Here is a 20,021-nt window from a genome sequence, read left to right on the forward strand (position 1 = left end):
GGTGGAAGAACCTCCCCCACCTCCCCCTCTCGCCTGTGAGGAGTGTCTCCGTTTTATTGGTTTACTCAGACTTAGGTCTTTGCCCTGAATAGTCAAAAGAATGGAAGAGTTCCTGTGGGGAAATCAGAGCAGATTCCTCTCTCCACTCCATCATCCATCATTATTGTCATTAAATATTTATTGGGCACTTTTTGAACTGTACTGAGTGTTGGTGATTATTCTAGGTACAGTGTGAGATACAAAAAGAAATGGAACACATGAGTTATGCCTGCATTCTGCAGGCCTTATGATTTGGTAGTGGAGAAAAGATCCCATCTTTATTCCGTTTTGTGGCTAGGTAATCATAAAAAAATACCATATATTTTTACAGCATAGCACTTTGTGATTTGTCAAAACACTCTCATACCCATTATCTCATTTAGTATTCTCACTTATTCATACCCTTGGGGCTCAAAACCATGCTTTTGGTCCCTTTTCCAATATCCATTTTTAAATCAACCTGCTTCTTAGGCTTACCCATCATCCCAATCAATTACTCAATCATCAATCAATTAACAAGTATCTATTATGTGCCAGGCACTGAGCTAGACACTGGGATATAAAGACAAAAAAATGAAACAAAACCTACTTTCAAAAGCTTATAATCTCTAGGAGATAAAATGTATATACATAATTACATACATAATAAATATATAGCGCATGATTGGGAAGTCTTATCCCAACCCCCACTTCCACTAATGTGTCAAGCCCCCAAAGCACAGTTACTATATCCTCTCAGGGCTCCCTGAGGGGTTGGGGGGAGGTGTCATTATAGTGCTATATAACTCATGAGCCCCCACCAGTGGGCTTCTTCCCCCATGATTATCAATAACATTAATCAGGCAGATTAGTTATTTTTTAGAAAAGGATATATATTAAGGTGATAGAATAGTGAGTTGCTAAAAAAAAAAAAAACAACTTTCCCCAAAAGTCTGAGACCTGCTCTCTCAGAGTACACACAAAGTACAGAGGCAAATGGGCTTAGGTTTAGAAAGCACGTATAGCAAAGGAGTAACCTCATAGTTCCTGGAAGTGCTTTAGCTAGTGTCCAAATATCTGGGCTTTTTGTAGAGCTTTGAATTTGTCTTCATTCTATCCTTGGTTCGTGATACAGACACTGTCATCAGTTGATCCAGATATGCTTCTAGGATGGGGATGGGAAGATAGGAAGTCTTCTGGACCATTGAGGGTCCTGAGGTGCTTCTCTTGTCAAGGAGTGTTGGGAGAGTTCACCAAGACCAAAACCAAGACCTGTAGTTCTGCTCCTTTGCCCACAGTCAGTTCCTTCATGGGGGCTTAGCTAACTAGAATACTCTCTCCTTTCCACTTTGTTTGATTCCTGGGTTTTAAACTGGTTTAGTTCACCTAGGGCAGGGAACAGAGAGTTAGATTTAGAGCCAGAAAGTCCTGCCTTAGATAATTACTGGGTTTGTGACCCTGAACAAGTCACTCCACTTGTCTTAGTTTCAGTTTCCTCATTTGCAAAATGGGGATAATAATAGCACCTACCTCCTAAGGTTGTTATGAGGATAAAATTAGATCATATTTGCAAAGTGCTTTACAAACCTTAAAGTGCTATATAAATACTAACTATTAAAGAAAACCCAGGTGGCATGACCAAGTTTTCCCATCCAATCTGAACAGTTCAGCCTACTAAAGTGTCCAGGTCATGTTCATACCTAGTGAACAATGGAATGTATTCTCACCTGATAAATGTGCCATAGCTAAATGGGAGTGAGATTATTTCTGACTGCACCCTTACAGACACATGCAGAACAAATACAAAATAAATGTTAGGTAGTTAGGGAGGGAGGCATTAACAGTTGAAGGGGATCAGGAAAGGTTTTGTGTACAAGATAGTGTTTGAACCAGGTCCTTGAAGGAAGTGAGGGACTCAATGAGATGGAGGTGAGGAAGGAGTAGGTTCTAGGCATGGGGGGAGGGGACCAGCTAGTAAGTGCAAAGCATTGAGGTGAGAGACAGAGTCCCTTATGTGTGAGGAACAGAGAGAATGCCAGTCTGTTTAAAGTAAAAGGCAAAAAGACTTTGCTGGTACTCGACACCATCCTCAAGATGGTATCCTTACAAATCATACTGTTGTCTCCCCTTTGGGGCCAGCTGCTCAGAAGAAGGATTGTCTAGAAATGAAATGGGATTTCTTGGTAAATAATGAGGTCTTCATCATTGGAGATCTTCAAACAAAGCCCTGATGAGCCCTAGCAGAGCTACACCATAGAGGGAGTTCAGGTAGGGTTGGAACGACTCTTGAGCTTCTTACAATTCTAAAGCTTTACTGGGGAAAACCTTAGCAACTGGTGCTAAGAAGATGAAAGATTGTAAGCTCCTCAAGGGTAGGAACTGTTTTGTTTTTGTATCTCCCCCTCCTATCAGGCACATAGTAAATACTTGTCAAACTGAACTGAATTAAATGTACTCATCCTTCCTTTACGACTAAGAGAGGGGGAATAGGAGTTGGTCCTTGGCTCTTCCTCAAACAGTGAGACTGCATGTTATATTTTTGGTGACTTTTTAATTCCTTCAAGTCTGCTCTGAATATTTATTTGCCTCAAATTTGTTCCTAAGCACCCCCGTCCCGGTCTCCTATTCCCTTAGAGATAACCTTGCAATTGTGGGGGCTGCTAGGAAAAGAAGAAAAGAAGGGAGGAAGGAAAAGGATGGGAGGAAAAAGAAAGTGGAAAGAGCACCGGGTTTGGAGTCAGAGGACCTGCGTATAAATCTTAGCTCTGCTATTTAATTTCTTTGTGGACTTGGTGAAGTCTGGTCTCTAGACCTCAGTTTTCTCATCTGCAATCTGAATGGAAGGGTTGGTAGGTGAACTTTGAGGTCCTTCTGGCTCTAAATTTATGATAGGGGGTGGGAAAGGTCAGATCACCGCAAGACAAGGGAGGGCAGCGAAGGGGAAAGAAGGGAGGATTGGAAGGAAAGGACTGGATGATGAGAGAAATTAAGGAAGGAGTGGAAGAACTCTCCGAGTCACCTGGTTTAAGCCCCTCATGATTTAGGCATTTTCCAGCTCTTTGAATCCTAGGGGCTCTACTTGTCTCTCCCCTGAGATTCATAGCCCATGATTCTAGAACTGGAAGGGACCTTAGAATCCCCTCTATTAATAGATAAAGAACTTGAGGCCCAAGGAAGATGAGTGACCTACCTAAGGTCACAGAAGGTCACACTTTCCTTCTATAGAAAGACCTCAACTGTTACTTACTCAATGTCAAATCTTTATTGTTGAAAGTGAGGAGGGGAAGAAAAAGCCTGGATGACGTAACTCCCACAACTGCCAACAACAACCCCCTCCCCAGATAATCCAACTAAAATTCAAATAAATTATGCAATCTAGGTATTCGATTTTAGAATGCGGTCAGAGAAATATTCAGTTCAGAGTTATGGTTAGATACATATATACTTCCCGCAAGCTCTCGCCTCCTCACCTTCCTCTGGGCCTGGCCTTAATGCTCTCCTGGTTTAGCTGCCCCAGTACTATAAAAAGGTAGGAGAGATTCTCTGCTTGCAGAAAACAGAGAGCTGACTGTACTTACCTATGTTTAATAGAAGAATCAGAATTTTAAAATAACTCTAAAGAACTGAGTTTCATCAACTGATATCATGCATTTTAAAAAATTCATAATGCAAAGAAAATAGGATGAGAATTTTCATTTCAGAGGAAAATTATGATTTTTTTTTTGCCTCAGTTGATGTACCTGGTCCTTCTAGTGTTAATGGCCAATGGTATCTATTCTCAAACAACTTTTTTTCCTTCCCCTTTAATCCCCTCCTTCCTCACTTCTTCAGGGTCTTTGATTCATGTCCCAGTATATGATACCAGTGTATGAGAAATGTGGACAAACTCCCAGCATCAGCTGAATAGTGACAGGGAGGGTCACTAGAAACTGTTAGTACTTCAATAGATTCTAAAAAAAAAGAATAAAGCTAAATGAAAAGCAAAAAAAACCCAGACCAACAAATTCTGTATTATCATGCCTTAACATTTTTTCTTGTAAAACTGACATGTGAACAAAGCACCACCTTTTCTTTTCAAGGATTTTGCTTCCCAAGGACAGAAACAAATGTCACAATTGTGCTTGCCAAAGTACCCAGTGTTTCAACAAACTGTTTTCTTCCTGTGTCTGCTTTTATCAAGGAAAACTAGAGAAGCCTTCTTTTCCCCTCTCCTGATGACGCAGTGGATTTTCAGCTTGACATCCCTTCAGTTGGCTTTTCCCCACTTCCTGTCTTCTGTCTTCAACTTTAAAATTAGTCCTGGGCTAACCAACAGAGAGAGGCCTGGACGGCACCTCTTGGCTCTGGCCCTCGCTCTGTGAGAATTGGTAGGTAATTTCACCTATTGTTTTTGTTTTTCTCAGTTGTAAAATGAATCATAGATTCATTTGATATCGTTTAGAATGACAGAAATATAGACCGCTGAGATTATCTAGTTGTGTCCCTTTTGGTCTTTTGACAGCTGGTTAGAGCACAGTGAAAATGAAGCCAAGGTCATAGAGACAATCCAGTTGGCTTCAATCTATTCCATAGCCCCTGATTCCAGACTCTTGCCCTGGCCAGCTAGTTGGTGCAATGGACCCTGACATCGGGAGGACCTGAGTTCAAATCAGGCCTCAGACACTTACTACCTTATATGACCCTGGACAATCACTTAACTGTTTTCTGCCTCAGTTTTCTCATTGTAAAATGGGGGTAACAATAGCACCAACCTTCCAGGGTTGTTGTGAGGACAAAATGAGATAATACTTGTAAAATGCTTTGCAAACCTTAAAGTACTATATAAGTACTAGTTATTATTATTATGTCAATAAGACTATAACTGCATTGGGACACTGGGAATTACCCATCTAGGGACACATAGGGCTCAGTTGGAAATCTCTCTCTCTCTCTCTCTCTCTCTCTCTTCACTCACTCTTTCACTCTTTCTCACTTTCTTTCTCTCTCTCTCTCCACATTGATTTGTGAAGTAGTAAGGATTACATTAAATAGCGGGCTGGGGATTTGGTTGTGTTTGCAGTCTATATGAAGTAGCAGCCAACACTCTGAGCTTTCTGGGACCTTTTTGTCTTGAATCAACAGAGGAGGCCTTCAGTTCAGCAGCCTTCAGTTTCTGTATCTTCCATCTATCACCGGCTGGCTAAGGTGTCAATCAGCCTTAGTCCCTTTAGAGGAGATGTCACAACCAATTAGGCTGTAAGAGCCATTTTTGCAAATTCTAAAATGTTCTAAGTTGGCCACATGCTGGGCATTTTTTAATGTGCCTGGGAACTACTTCTGATGCTACATCTGTATAAAATTCCTGCATTTGACCTTGTATCTCATGAATTGTACCATGGGTGACAAGTGGACTGGCAAAGAGAGTGTGATTAGATCAGTACCTATCTCTCTCATTGGAAACCAGCTAAAAGGGTATGCCCTTCCAACGGTAACAAAGGAGTTGGGAATTTTCTAACTTTTGCAGCTGAATTCTGCAGCTTCTGCTGACAAGAGAGTAGCTTTCTCAGTCCCATCAAGACATATTCTGATCCATGCCATCTGGACACACTCAGAACACTCCTTGATGACTTCTGATTTCCCTGCCCTTTCCCTAAGACTAGGCAACCACTTAGATGTGATTGGAGGGGCTCTAGCAGAAGACCCACTGCTTCCAAACTGCTTCTCCATCAGCAAATCATTAGGTCTCTCAGTGAGTTAGAATCTAAATACCATGAATTAGCCGATGAGCCATTCGCTCCTCAGATTGGTTGCCTGAAAATGCTGAAGATGAGAGAATGAGGCTTGAAACACACTTTGAGTGTCAGAGACAAGCAGATGGAGTGTGGAAGAAAGGCCATTTTGAGGGGCCCCCTCTGGGGAGAGTGGGCCCAGGGGAATGGGGTGTCTACATGGGAAAAGAAGAAGGGGGAGGAAGAAAAGCTTCATTTAGGCCTCCTTCTGGCAAGAACAAGTGGCCCTGTGAGTGAATGCTACGTTTAGGGCTTACCTTTTCCTTCCTTGTCACCTCTAACTCTACCCCCACCCCCCACTAGCTAAGAAAAATAAAATCTGAGCCTTATTTTGAAAATTTAACACAATGTACTGGCCGGGTGGGGACCCAGGAAGGAGGCTGCTGCCTGGCTTGTTGGTAAAGCTAACGACTGAGCTTAGATACTCTCCCCTTCTCTTGGCCAGCCCCAACTGCCTCTCAGTTCCTGTGGTGAGCTCTGCTCTGCTTATCCAGATCAAGAGAGAAAATACCTCATCTGACACTTGGGTTACTCTTCAGCTACACCTCTCCTCCCCCTCCCCCCAGGTGCTCTTTTCCCAGTTCAAAAGCTACCTTATCCTTCCATCTCTATATTTATAGAGTTTCTGACACTCTGTCTAATTTTCTCTTCCATCCTCCTCATGGAGGACCCAGAGGTAAAATGAACTCTCCGAAGTCACAGGGAAAACTGAGAAGCAGATATGTATAGACACAGAATATACATGCCAGGAGGGGGAAATAGCATGACAAAATATAGGAATGGATGAATTATTATGGCTCCTGGAATTGAACCTCTCTCTCTCTCTCTCTCCCTCTCCATCTCCCTTCCTCCTTTCCTCCCTCCATCTCTCTCCCCCTTTCTTCTTCCCTCCCCACCCCGTCCTGTTTGCTCTGTCCCCACAGTTTTCAACTTTATTACGCTGCTCCCCTTCCGACACTCTAAGGTCCAGCCAAACTGACCTCTTACTGTCCTTCACACTCTCCCCTCTCCACGCCTTTGAACTGGCTGTCCCCCATGCCTAGAATACACTCCCACGTCCCAAGTTCTCTAGTTATATGTGTATGTATGTATATATGTGTGTGTGTGTATATATATATATTTATATAATTGTTGCCAACCCTGATAGAATGTAAACTCCTTAAGGGCAAGAACTACTTTATTTTTGTTATTGTCTCTCCAGTGATTGGCACATGGTGGGTGCTTAGTAAATGCTTGATAACTCATTGAGTTATGGAGGTATCCTAGTTTCTCAAAGGTTATTCCAGTGTACCACCACTAAGTCCTTGCCAGCTAGAAAGCCTTCAAGGATAGGCCTTGTGATGGACCCTGCATCCATCATCTGAAGAACAGTCTAGCTGATGCCAGGGAGGCACATCAGAAGCCTTGCCGCAAAACAATGAGTTTTTGGTGACAGCAACTCTGAAAGACAAGGAGAGGACAAAGTGGCTGTGTCAGGAGATGGAGTACCTCCTAGGACCCAGACAGCCTGAAATCACAGCTCATGGGATAATAGAAAGAACCTTAGAAGTCGTTTAGTGCAATGACCTCATTTTATAGATGAGGAAATGGAGAATCCTTAAAGAGAGTCTTAGATCTAGGCATCCAAGAGAAGCAGCATCTGCAGAACTTTTTGTTGTTTAGTCATTTTTCAGTTGTGTTCAATTCTTCCTGACCCCTTTTTGGAGTTTTCTTGGCAAAGATACTGGAATGGTATGCCATTTCCTTCTCTAGCTCATTTTACAGGAAACTGAGGAAACTGAGACAAACAGGGTTAAGTGACTTGCCCAGGGTCACACAGCTAGGAAATGTCTTGAGGCTGGATTTGAACTCAAGTCTTCCTTACTCTATGCGCAGCACTCTGTCCACTGTGCCACCTAGCTGCTACAGAAATACAAAAATGTGAGGCATTGAATAACTGTGGAAATTTATGGGTATCTATTTTGAAGTCTTCATTGGATACTGCAGGTTAGGCCCATATTTTCCTTATTCTTTTGGAAAGAGGATTACCTCTTTGACCCAGGGATCTAAATGTCACACGGGATTATACCCTATGGAGGTCAAAGACAGAAAGCAAGTTTACATACACATGCATATATGTGTGTATACATATATGTAAACTTACTTTCTGTCATTAACATACATATTTGTAAGCTTGCTTTCTGCCTTTGACCTCCATATATACTTATGTATATATATATATATACACATTTACATATACTTGAACACAAATGCATATGTGTGTATACATACATGTACAAACTTTCTGTCTTTGGCTTCCTTATATGTGTATATGTGTGTGTGTGTATGTATATATATATATATACACACACAAATTAAACATTTACAAAAATATTAAGTTTATCTATGTAGTTTAAATATGCATAGATATAAAACATATATAAGTTTATATACAAAACATTTATAAATTTATAAACACACATACATGTATATACATAGGTATATGCACATGTGTACATACAAATATATATGCTTATATATTAGAATATTCATGATAGCACTTTTTGTAGTCATAAAAAACTGGACACAGAGCAGATGTCCAATGATCAGGTAACAGATAGACAAATTGTAATATATTAATATATTGAAATATTATTGAACATAATCCATCTGCATGCATTTATTAAATGCTTCCTATGTGCCTGGCACTGTGGGAAGGGCTAGGGATACAATGAAAGGCAAAAATGTATCTCTCTCAAGGAACTAAAGCATTGGTCTTGGACCCAGGAAGACTCAACTTCATGAGTTCAAATCCAGACTAAGATACTATTCTAATATCTTTGCTAACTGATTTGCTTCAAAAAACCTATAACAGTATAAGGTGATGGTATATGTATGGGTGTTATTGATGTGGATAAGGGAGGGAAGGGAACTCACCTCACACTGCTTTTGAAGTATTTCCTTTAAAAAAAACAAAACCTTTAAACCTAATTTCTTAACCCAGAATGTGAAGTAAGTTTAAATTCCAGGCCCCAAGCAAAATTCTGATAAGGCCCTAGTCCTTCTTCTCCAGGCCCAGAACTAAAGAAACATCCTCCTCTGCATCCTATCCTATCCCAACCCTACAGTCTTTACCCCCTCCTTCCCTTTTCATGGACTTCCAAACAGGACAGAGAATACATTTAGGAGCATCTGGAAGGGGAGAATTGGTCTACAAATTATCCTTTTCAAACAGGTACATAGGCAAATTAGATTTACTGCATACTACTCCTATCTAACATTCATTTTTTAATCTGTCCTGAAAACCCGTATCTGATTTCACTAGAATGAACGTTCAAAGGTTTGTGGGATGGGGTCAAACTGTGTGAATTACATAGTGTCCTGACCTGAACTGCCCCTGTGTGCTGACCGCTGGAGCTCAGCTGGAACACTGAAAATGCAGACAACGCAGTCAGCCAAGCCTTAATGCAATCTGTTGTTTTCCTGGAAGTAATCCTTACAAATCAAAGAAATGATAAGCAGAACAGTAACCATCCTGTTACAGTTCCTGCCAAGGCTTTTGACCCCAAAGGCTCTCAGAGAACTTTCACAGGGAACCAACAGAGAGCTGACCCACTGCTCCAATGTGGCCACCTCTCAAGCACCGTTGTTGGAAGAGATTATCTAATCTAGCTCCCTTTTCCATATTTAGCATCAAGTTTCTCAAAAAGGAAATATTTACAGAGTTTGGAGATTGGAGACAGGGGTCAAACTGCCAGCTGAACCTTGAGTTCTTTGAATATCTAGAAAGGGAAATGGAGAGGAGGAGGAGGAAAGAGAAACATCAATACCCTTAAGGCTATGGACCAAAGAGTTGATGACATTCTTTCAGGCCCTCCTTATCAGACAATTACAGTAGCCAAGGATAAAGACTCAGATGGTGGGAGTGTAATTCATGGAACATGAATAAGTCTAAAGAAGAACAGAGAACAGCTGCAAACGTGTCAGAGCAAGAAAGAGAACAGACCCAAGGATTGAGAAAGCTCTCCTTGACCCTATCACCTCTGCCCATGTTGTCCTCCATTCACCGCCTACATGCCTTGGAATGCAACAAGGGCACTCCATCTCTGTTACTGCTGTTTTCTACAGACTTTGGAGAGGGATATAGGAGTGGGAGTGCAGTGAGCTAAGTATGTGGGACTGGGGGAAAGGAATAAACTGAGTGTTGAGCACCATTGGGGAGATCCAGTCGGACGTCTTAGATATCCAAGGCACACTACCTCCCTTAATGTCTATTCTTCTCCCTGATGTTTCTGTCTCATTCCCTCTCCTTTTTCAGGCCTTCTAACGTGTTCTGTTCCTTTTGACTTCTTCCCCTCTGAAGGAAGGAGGAGACCACTAGACCTGTCGGCCTCATGGGTAGGTGGCTACTTCTCTGTTGCAGCTTGGTCATGGGAAAGCAAATGAAAGGATTGGACTGATCAGGGATCCTTAACCTGGGGCCCATGAACTTGTTTATTTAAATATTTTGATAACTGTATTTCAATATAATTGGTTTCCTGAGGAATCCCAACTACTTTTATTTTATTTATTTAAAAACATTATCCTGAGAAGGGATTTGTAGGCTTCACCAGACTGTCTAAGGCAGGTTCCCCACCCCTAGAAGGTCTCTGTGCCGCAAAAAATGTTGAGAACACTTAGACTAGATGGTCTCTGAGTTTTCTTCCAATTCTAGAGTCAATAGTTAATATTTATTTATTATCTACTATATGCCAGGTACTGAGCTAAGTCCTGGAGACACAAAGATGAAAAAAGAAAGACAGTCCCTGTCCTCAAGGAGCTTACAATCTAATAGGGGAAGACAGCACACGAAAGGAAACTGAAAAGCTAGGAGAGGGAGAAGGCATTCAACATGGGGGCATGGTGGAGAAGTCAGAGGAATTCCAAAGTAGTGAACCGAGGTTAGAAATGAAGAGATGTCTGAGATGAGCTCTCTCCTTAAATGGAGGTTTTGGAGTTCATGGCCCCACACTCCAATCAGAGAGGCAGAGGGCAGTGATGACATGGAGTCCCAGGGTTGATGGGATCTTGTGGGATGATGAGGTTTTCCCAATAATGAGCTCCCTGGGGGCATGGTGGAGGAGTCAGAGAGGGCCCAGAGTAGTGCAGCTAGGTGAGAAACAAGCAATCATAGTTCATCAAAAAACCATGTTCCTATAATTCTCATCTGATCCTAAAATTAAGATCCCTTGCTTTACTGGACTGATTTTTGGAAGACTTGGCCAAATCTATCCACAATGAATTTGTCTGGGTAGATAGAGCTTCTGATTTGCCAAAGTCACCTGTCAGTGTGTACTCACTGAGCCTCATCTTCATGCATGGCTAAAGCTGTGTCAGACGTTCCAGGTCTCTGCTCAGCTGCTGGTGGCCTGTTGAGTGACGGAAGGAAACTGGTGTCATATCCAGGTCATCCCTGCCTACCAGGATGGGTTCCACCTGAGACAGAGAGTCACACACAGACTGACCTGTCAGCTCCTTACATGATGCAGCAAGAGCTCCTCCTTGTCCCATCCAGTCCTTGAGTTCCATCCCATAATGCATCTATTCCTGCTCTTTGAGGTCAAATAGCCACGCCTCCTGAGTGTTTGCTTCTTGGGGGTGGTAAATTTAGAGGCTTCTTTGAATGAACTGTATGGATTCCATCTTAATTCAATCAATCGACAAGAATTTGTTACTTTTTTTTTTCTTTTGGGCTAGGCAATGGGGTTAAGTGACTTGCCTAGAGTCATATAGCTAGTGAGCGTCAAGTATTTGAAGTCGGATTGGAACTCAAGTCCTCCTGACTCTAGGGCCAATGCTCTATCCACTGCACCACCTAGCTGCCCCAAGAATTTGTTAAGTGCTTACTGTGTGCTAGACTCTGTGTTAAACTGAGGACTCAATTAAAAAGGCAAAATAGTCCCTGCTCTCAGTGAGCTTACATTCTAATACATATGTTATCTCAAAGAGATAACATATACATAAGTAGATAAATATATGCAAAAAAGATAAAAAGTAGATAGAAGGTAACTTAGAAAGAGAAAGCCTTTGGCAGAAGGGAGCATTTGAGCTAAGTCTTGAAGGAAGCCCAGGATTTTAAGCGATGGAAGTGAGGAGGGAGAACATTCAAGGCAGGGGGTACAGCCAGTACAAAGGCCCAGAGGTGGGAGATGATAGAGTACACAGTACAGTGCCTGGCATACTCTAAGCACTTAATAAATTCTTTTTTAAAAAATTTGTTTATTTATTTTTAGTTTTCAACATTCATTTCCATAAGATTTTGAGTTCCAAATTTTCTCCCCATCTCTCCCCTCCCCCCACCCCAAGGCGGCATGCAATTTGATATAGGCTCTACATATACATTCATATGGAACCCATTTTCACATTATCATGTTGTAAAGAAGAATTAGAACCAATGGGAGAAACCACGAGAAAGAAGGAACAAACAAAAAAAAAAGAAAAAAGAGAGAGAGCAAATAATGTGCTTTGTTCTGCATACTTAATCAGTTTTTGTTGATTGATTATCACAATGACTTCCCATTTCTACACATCATCATGTTTGCCTCATGGCGTTACCAAAACTGAGCTACGAAAAGAGTCACTGAGGCAGAAGGGATAAATGGAAATGGGTTTGGCAGTTATGAATTCCATTTTACAGATGAAGAGAGATGAGTGACTTTTCTAAGGTCATACGAATGATAAATAGTAGGGCTAGAATGCAAACGTGGGTCCTGATTCCAATTCTATTACACCACAGTGCATTTTCCCATACCCCTTGTGAAGCAAAGAGTTGAGGTGAATATTTCAGGAAAAGTAGAATGTGGAAATTTTGGAAAATGTAGATTTTATCAGAATTGTCCGGCTAATCAACCAGTAGAAAAACATTTACAAGGTGTCCACTGTGTCACGCACCGTATTAGGCAATGTGAAGGATTTAAAGACACCACTACCCAGCAGTGTCTCCTTGAAATCTCTGTTTCTCTAGATGTAAAATGAGGAGTTTGTTGTTGCTGAGTCTAATTCAGCTGTGTCTAACTCTCTGTGACCCCATTTTGGGGTTTTCTTGGCAAAGACACTAGCCACCTCCTTCTCCAGCTCATTTTACAGATGAGGAACTGAAACAAACAGGGTTAAGTGACTTGCCCAGGGTCACACAGCTAGGAAGTGTCTGAAGCTGGATTTGAACTCATGAAGATAGTCTTCCTAGCTCCACGCTCTATCCACTGTACCACCTAGCTGTCCCCAGAATGAGGAGTTAAGATTAGCTCATACCTAAGGTCCTTTCTGGCCCTAGCATTCTATGATTCTGTATCTCAGTATCAAACTACATCTAAATATATCTAAATCCTTATTGGCAGTACCTTCTTCACTGAGGGCAGCACTAAGCCTATATAGGAGACTCTGAGAACAACAACCAATACTACCAACAACAATTGTGAGATCATTTTCCAGAATCTGAGTGTGGAGGGACCTCCGAGGCCACCTAATATCTGACCACAGCATATCCACCAACTGGCCAACTGGGCTCTGCTTGAAGACCTAGTCTAGGAAGAGAGAAACCCTCTACCTGCTGAGACAGCTGGTTCCATTTGTGGAGAGCTCTAATTGTTAGGGAGTTTTTCCTTACATCAAGTCTATTATTTTCCTTTGTGAAACTTCTGCCCATTGTTCCTGTTTCTGCCCTCTAAGGCCCAAAATCCCTTTTCCAGATGGTAGCCTTTCAGATATTTGAAGGCAGTTATCACATCCACCCTAAGTCTTCTCTTTTCCAAGCTAAAAATTTCTGGTTCCTTCAACCAGTTCTCATCTGGCATGAACTTGAGGCCCTTCACCATCCTAATCACCCTCTCTTTGGATACTCTTTAGCTTGTTTTTGTCCTTCCTAAAAAATGTGCCATCCAGAATGGAATACAATACTCCAGAAATGATCTAAGTAGGGCAGAGCATAACGATACCATCACTATCCTTTCTAGACACCCTCTTTTCTCTCTTAACACAGACTAATATAACATTAGATTTTTTTTGGTCACTATTTCATACTGTTGACTATCATGGACCTTACAGACCACTTGGACCTCTGTATCTTTTCCAGACAAATTGCTATCATCTTGTACTTGGGATGATTTCCCCCTCTGCTGTGTCACCAGTGTGAACTCTTATACCACTTGCTTTTATGTACCTGAAGCCTTTGTGTTAGATGTGCAGTGCCTGGGTCATTGTGTAGACCTCTCACTTCTATGGCTCTTGACCCTACTCAGATGGCACTTGGGAATAGTTTCAGTATTTGATATTGCCCTAAAGCGTAATCATCAACTCCCACTCAGGTTCACAAGGAATTAAAGTAATATATATTTTATTTAAACAGAAAGAACTCATTCCTAAACCCATAGAAGAGTAAAAGAGTTTCCCTTTTCTGGTGGGTCTCCACTCTACCCCCATCCCCACTTCACCACTCTAGCTGAGACGTTGGACTCACAATTCTACTCTGAGCTGAACTTGTGAAGGGGATGAGGTCAAGAGCTCTACTTCCCTATAGCTCCCTGCTCTTTGGCTCTCTTTCTGCAGATGAAATTCCTCCAGAATGGTACTAAAGCCCTCTTTCTCTTTGCCTTTCCTCTATGGCAGCTGGGCCAGGCTTTACAAATTACTCTGGAGATTCTCCAAGTCTAAAAAAAGTACTAGAACTAAAATTTGGGAGGGATGGATTTGGCTGTACCTTTTCCAGGAGCCTGTGAGTGCAAAAAGGGGACAGGAAGATGGAGGGCAGGGCAGGTCAAGCAATTGTGACACAGTGGGGAAGCTTCATGGCCTTGCTACACACTACTCATACCATTTACCATATGTGGACTTCTGTTTTATTGATTTAAGATTATTTAATCAGTCAATTTACCAGCAAATTATTTTTTTCAATTTTTATTTAGTATTTTATTTTTTCCCAGTTACATTAAAAACAATTTTTAACATTTGTTTTTAAAACTTTGAGTTCCAAATTCTCTCCCCTCCTCCCTCTCCCTACACCGCTTCATCGAGAAGGCAAGCAATTTGATATAGGTTATACATGTGAAGTCATGCATTTCCCTAATAGTCATGTTGTGAAAGAAAACATAGACAAAAAAAAACCTCGAGAAAAATAAAGAAAGTAAAAAAAAAGTATGCTTCAATCTGTATTCAGACACCATCAGTTCTTTCTCTGGGAATAGAGAGCATTTTTCATCTTAAGTCCTTCAGAGTTGTCTTGGATCATTGTATTTCTAAGAATAGCTAAGTCATTTATAGCTGATCATCTTACAATATTGCTGTTCCTTTGTACCCAGTACATTTTACTAGCAAGTTATTAAGGACTGCAATGTGTCAAGACTGTATTTGTTGGGCCCTGAGGATACCAAGAGAATGAAATGGTCCTTGCCCTCAAGGAGCTTACATTCTATTGGAGGAGAAAACATGTATATAAAAATAGATGCAAAATAAGTACAAAGAAGATTTGGGGGAAAGGGACTCTAACAACTGGGTAAATCAGGAAAGGCACGTAGGTGAGGACTGAGCAAAATTGTGGAAGAAAGAAAGGATTGTAAGAGGTGGAGGTGAGGTGGGAGGAAGAAGAATTAGGAACAGAGATGGGAGACTGAGTGTTGTGTGTGAGGAGCAGGAGGAAGAACACTGTGGACCCCAGAGTGTGGGAAGAGGAGTACTGTAGAATAAAGTTGGAAAGGTAGCTTGGATCCACACGGTGAGGGGCTTTAAAAGCTGTGGCTGATTGAGTAGGGGATTGGCATGAGCAGATTTCTACTTTATGAAAATTACTTTGGCCCCTGTGAGAAAGGTGAATTAGAGTGTGAAAGGATTTTGGGCAGGGAAATCAATTAGGAAGCTATTGGATTAATAGAGGGGAGAGGTGATAGAGGGGTGAGCTAGGGTGGTAGCCTTAGGGGTAGAGAAAAGGAGATTGATGCAAGAGATGTTGTAGAGATAGACATGACAATATTTGACTACTGATTATACATGTGGGGTAAGGAGAAGGCAACAAGCATTTATATAGTGCCTACTATGTGCCAGGCTTTGTGTTTATTTCTGTTAGTACATTATCTCATTTGATGCACATAACAACTCTGCAAGGTGGATGCTGTTATTATCCCCATTTTACAGCTGAGAAAACTGAGAAAAATATACCACTGGTGTATCAAAGGTCTTTTCTTATTAAAATATATGAACTTTTAAAAATGAGCCTTCTTTCTTTTTTTTTTCTTCCAGGGGACAAAGCACAAGGTGTCACCCTCTGACTATTGAACAGGGTAAGTTTAGCACTAATTCATACAACAGATAATAAATTTATGGAATTATCAGAAATAGCTACTAAAGAAAGCTGGGATATAACAATAATAATAAGAATGACACATTTAATATGTTATGGTTTGCATAGCATTTTATCCACCTCATCTCATTGGATCCTGCCAACAACCTGGTGAGATAGGTGCATCAAGGGATTATTATTATGAATCAATGAATCAATAAACATTTATTAAGCACCTACTATGTTCCAGGCACTGTGGTGAGCACTGGGGATACAAAAAAAGGGCAAAAGACAGTCCCTGCCCTCAAGGAGCTTACAATTTAATGGGGGAGGCAACAAACCAATCAATATGTACAAACAAGTTATATACAGGACAAAATAGGAAGTAGTTAACAGAGAGAAGGCACTAAAGTTAGAGGAGTTGGAGGTTATTATTTTTATTTTAATAATGAGGAAACGAGTTCAGAGAAGTTCTGTAAATTTGCTAATAGTACATAGCTAGTAAGTATCCGAGTCTCATTACCATGTCTGGGAGGAAAATCATGTCCGACTACATCCCTTGGGGTCTTTTTAGGCAACAGGATACTGGGTCAGATGGATCATTTGCCCCTGAAGTGGAGAGCGGGCCCTTTAAAAGGATAGGTCTTAGCTGTTTACATGTAGTACCCTCCTCATAGAATATAGGCTTCCTACTTGAGGGTAGGAAAAATTATTTATTTTGATTTATTTTGAGCTTCTCTATAATACACCTCAAAAGTAGGCACTTAATAAAAATGTTAAACTGAAGTCCTCAGTAGTTAGCAGAAACGTTATGGCTACCTACAATAAACAATCCAGTTCGTTTTTCATATCAGTCAAATTAAGTAAATCTCTTTTCCAATCTTTCCCACACATAACACACACGTGGGTGTATATATACATGTGCATTCATATATACATATATTGATATACACACATGTATATATGTATTATACATGTATTATATATTATAAATAATCTGTATATTATATAGAAATCTATAGAAATCTATAGAAATACACAACACACACATATATGTATATGCACACATATACATATACACATATATGTATATATACACACATATACAATATATATACATACATATATACACATATATGTACATATACACATATACATACACATACAAGGGTCAGTAAACTGGGGGAAAAAAAGCTTCAACTAAAGAAAAAAGAACCTACTAATGGGTAACTTCATAATTTGGGTTTTGTTTGTTTGTTTACCATTTCTGGTCCCTGTGGCACTATAAAACTGCTGTCAAATGCAAATAGAAGCTGGGGCACAAAACTGAATCACATCCATAGGGTGGGCACATTGGCTTGGAAAATCATGTTTTAGCACTATCTGTGTTCTATTGTATTTTTGTTAATTTTTTTAAATGCTTCTCAATTACATTTTATCTGGTTCAGGCCCTAGGGAGGGCCCACCAAGTGTTTGATACCTCTGGTATGGCATGAGATAGTCCTCATCCCCTACATGGAACAGCAGGACTACCTCTTTCTCCTTGGATAGGTGTTACTAGATTTAATTTGGGCATTTCACTGATGTCTCTCACCCAGACTTTTAGCTTAATCTGCAGTTTAGGAGCCAGCAGCATCTCACTAACTGGGAAGCCAGAAGCATTGTTCTGGGAATCTCTGGAGTTAGATTCCACCCCTTTCAGAGCCAATGTTCCTGAACTCTGAGGGCAGTTTGGGAAACTAAACCAGCTCTAGATTTGGAATCAGAGGATCTGGCTCTGCTACTCATTCCCTGTTTGGACAAGTCATTTCTTTCTCTGGGCCTTCATTTCCTCATCTGTAAAACGAGGGAATCGGACTGTATTTCTAAGGTCCCTTCTAACTCTTGACTCAATGAATCTATGACAACTCTGACCTTTCCCACCTCCATTCCAGAAGCCAGACTGCCCAGAAAATGGAAACTTTAATTCTTTTTCCTATGGCCTCCAGCTCATTTCAAACCTAACAAGGGGATGTGGATTATCTCAACAGTGTCATGATGCATAACAAATATTCACAAAAGGAAAAGATCATTCTTTGCCAAAAACCCCCAGGGGTGGGTGGGCTGGGAAGAAAACCCAGAGAGCCCAGGAGAGGAAGGGGAGAGAGAGAGAGAATGAAATGATTAGGGGTGACATCTTGCAGACCAAAGTAACATATTTTGCTATTTTCCAGCCCAAATAATAAAAATGTCCTGATAGGGGCTTAACAGAATGATCCTATTATGGTGATGCAGTCTCAGGCTGTCCAAAGTCTATGCTCTGGAAGCAGAGAAAAGCCTTACTGTACTTGAAGCTAAGAAGTCACTACTTTGCGGCTCCATCTTTCAGGGATTCGGACATTGTCTGTGGTCCTAGAAACCCTCCTTACCAACTGTGACACCTTGGGCGTGTGCAAGATTAAAAGAAAAAACAACAACAACAGCAACTTATTACTACTTGCAGGCCACAATCCTTATTTGGTCTTTGGAAAAGGAAAACTTTCTGCTGATTCATAGAACTCATCTAGCACTGGGCATGGAGGAGGAAGGAAAGAGGGAGAGGGGTAAAGGGAGAAGATGTGAAGAGGCATTTTAATAGACATTTTAATCCTATCTCATTGTTGATTTGCTGGTGCTGTTTTTTTTTCACTCAACACAGAGCCCTTGTTTTCTTTCTTCCCCTTCCCTAACCCCCTTGAAAAAAAAAAAAGGCAGTTTTGACTCAGTATACTTGTTAAAATAACAGAATCACAAGATCTTAGAGGTCAGTCAGTCAATAAACATTTATTAAGCACCTACTACATGCCAGGCACTGTGCTAAGTGCTAGGGGTACAAAAAGAGGCAAAAGGCAGTCCCTGCCTTCAAGGAGCTTACAATTTAGGGGGTGGGGAGACAACAAACAAACAAATATATACAGAGCAAGATATATACAGAATAAATAGAAAATAATTAGCAGAGGGAATGCACTAGAATTAAGAGGACTTAGGACTTAGGCTTCCTGTAGAAGATGGAATTTTAGTTAGGACTTGAAGGAAGCCAGGGAAGCCAGAGCCAGAGATAAGGAGGGAGAGCATTCCAGACATGGAATGCCCAGAGAAACGTAAGCTCTTTGAGGGCAAGAACAGTTTCATTCAAAGGTCTTTGGCCTTGCACGTAGTAGACACTCGATAAATGCTTACTGAATTAAAATGAATCACGATGTGCCAAACTTTGTGAGACAGCCAGTGAAAATGCCTGGAGATAGGAGATGCAATGTGGTGGTGGGAGGGAGGCAAAGAGAAAGGTGTAAGAAGACTGGAAAGGTGGGAGGAGTCCAGGTTGTAAAGTGCTTCAAATGCCACGCAGAGGATTTGATATTTGATCCTGCAGGTAATAGGGATCCATTGGAATTTACTGAGTATGGCAACAGAAGCCTGGAAAGATATGGCATTATAACCCCAGGCCAAAAGCCTGCCTGAGGGCCTGGGCATTGATCTTTACCAATAAGGGGAGAGTACCATACCAATGGACTTTGGGACTAGACTTACAGTATGTTGATCAACTTTATGTGTTTTTTGTTTGTTTGTTTTGGGGAGGAAATGGAGTTAAGTGGCTTGCCCAGAGTCACACAGCTAGTAAGTGTCTGAGGCTGGATTTGAATTCAGGTCCTCCTGACTTCAGGATCACTGATCTACCCACTGTACCACCTAGCTGCCCCTTAATAAATATACTGTAGAGTATTGAAATAATTGTGTAAGAGAGACATAAAGCACTATCAGAATAGCTCATCCTGGATGTGTCAGGGTCTTAAGGGTGATCTCCCTCCTAATTCATAAATCTCTCTTACTATAGTCAACTTTTATTTGTACACTACCAGTGAGAAGCTCTTGGTAGTTTGAGAGGCAGTCCAAAGGTTAGGAACTTGTTCCTTATATACAGAGTTCTGAAGTAT

The 20,021-nt window shown here is 41.1% G+C and overlaps 1 long non-coding RNA gene across 2 annotated transcripts in view; it reads left to right on the top strand.

The window, feature by feature from the left end:
* Positions 1-20,021, top strand: part of LOC114049589 — a 54,545-nt gene that overhangs the window by 31,192 nt on the left and 3,332 nt on the right. For both annotated transcript variants that reach the window (XR_003569878.1, XR_003569879.1), the window contains exons 2-3: positions 10,084-10,163; positions 16,032-16,072. This is a non-coding gene — a long non-coding RNA (uncharacterized LOC114049589). The remainder of the gene's footprint in view (positions 1-10,083; positions 10,164-16,031; positions 16,073-20,021) is intronic.

The sequence above is a fragment of the Vombatus ursinus genome, unplaced genomic scaffold (assembly GCF_900497805.2).
Source record: "Vombatus ursinus unplaced genomic scaffold, bare-nosed wombat genome assembly UNPS02014798.1, whole genome shotgun sequence".
NCBI classification, from domain to species: domain Eukaryota; kingdom Metazoa; phylum Chordata; class Mammalia; order Diprotodontia; family Vombatidae; genus Vombatus; species Vombatus ursinus.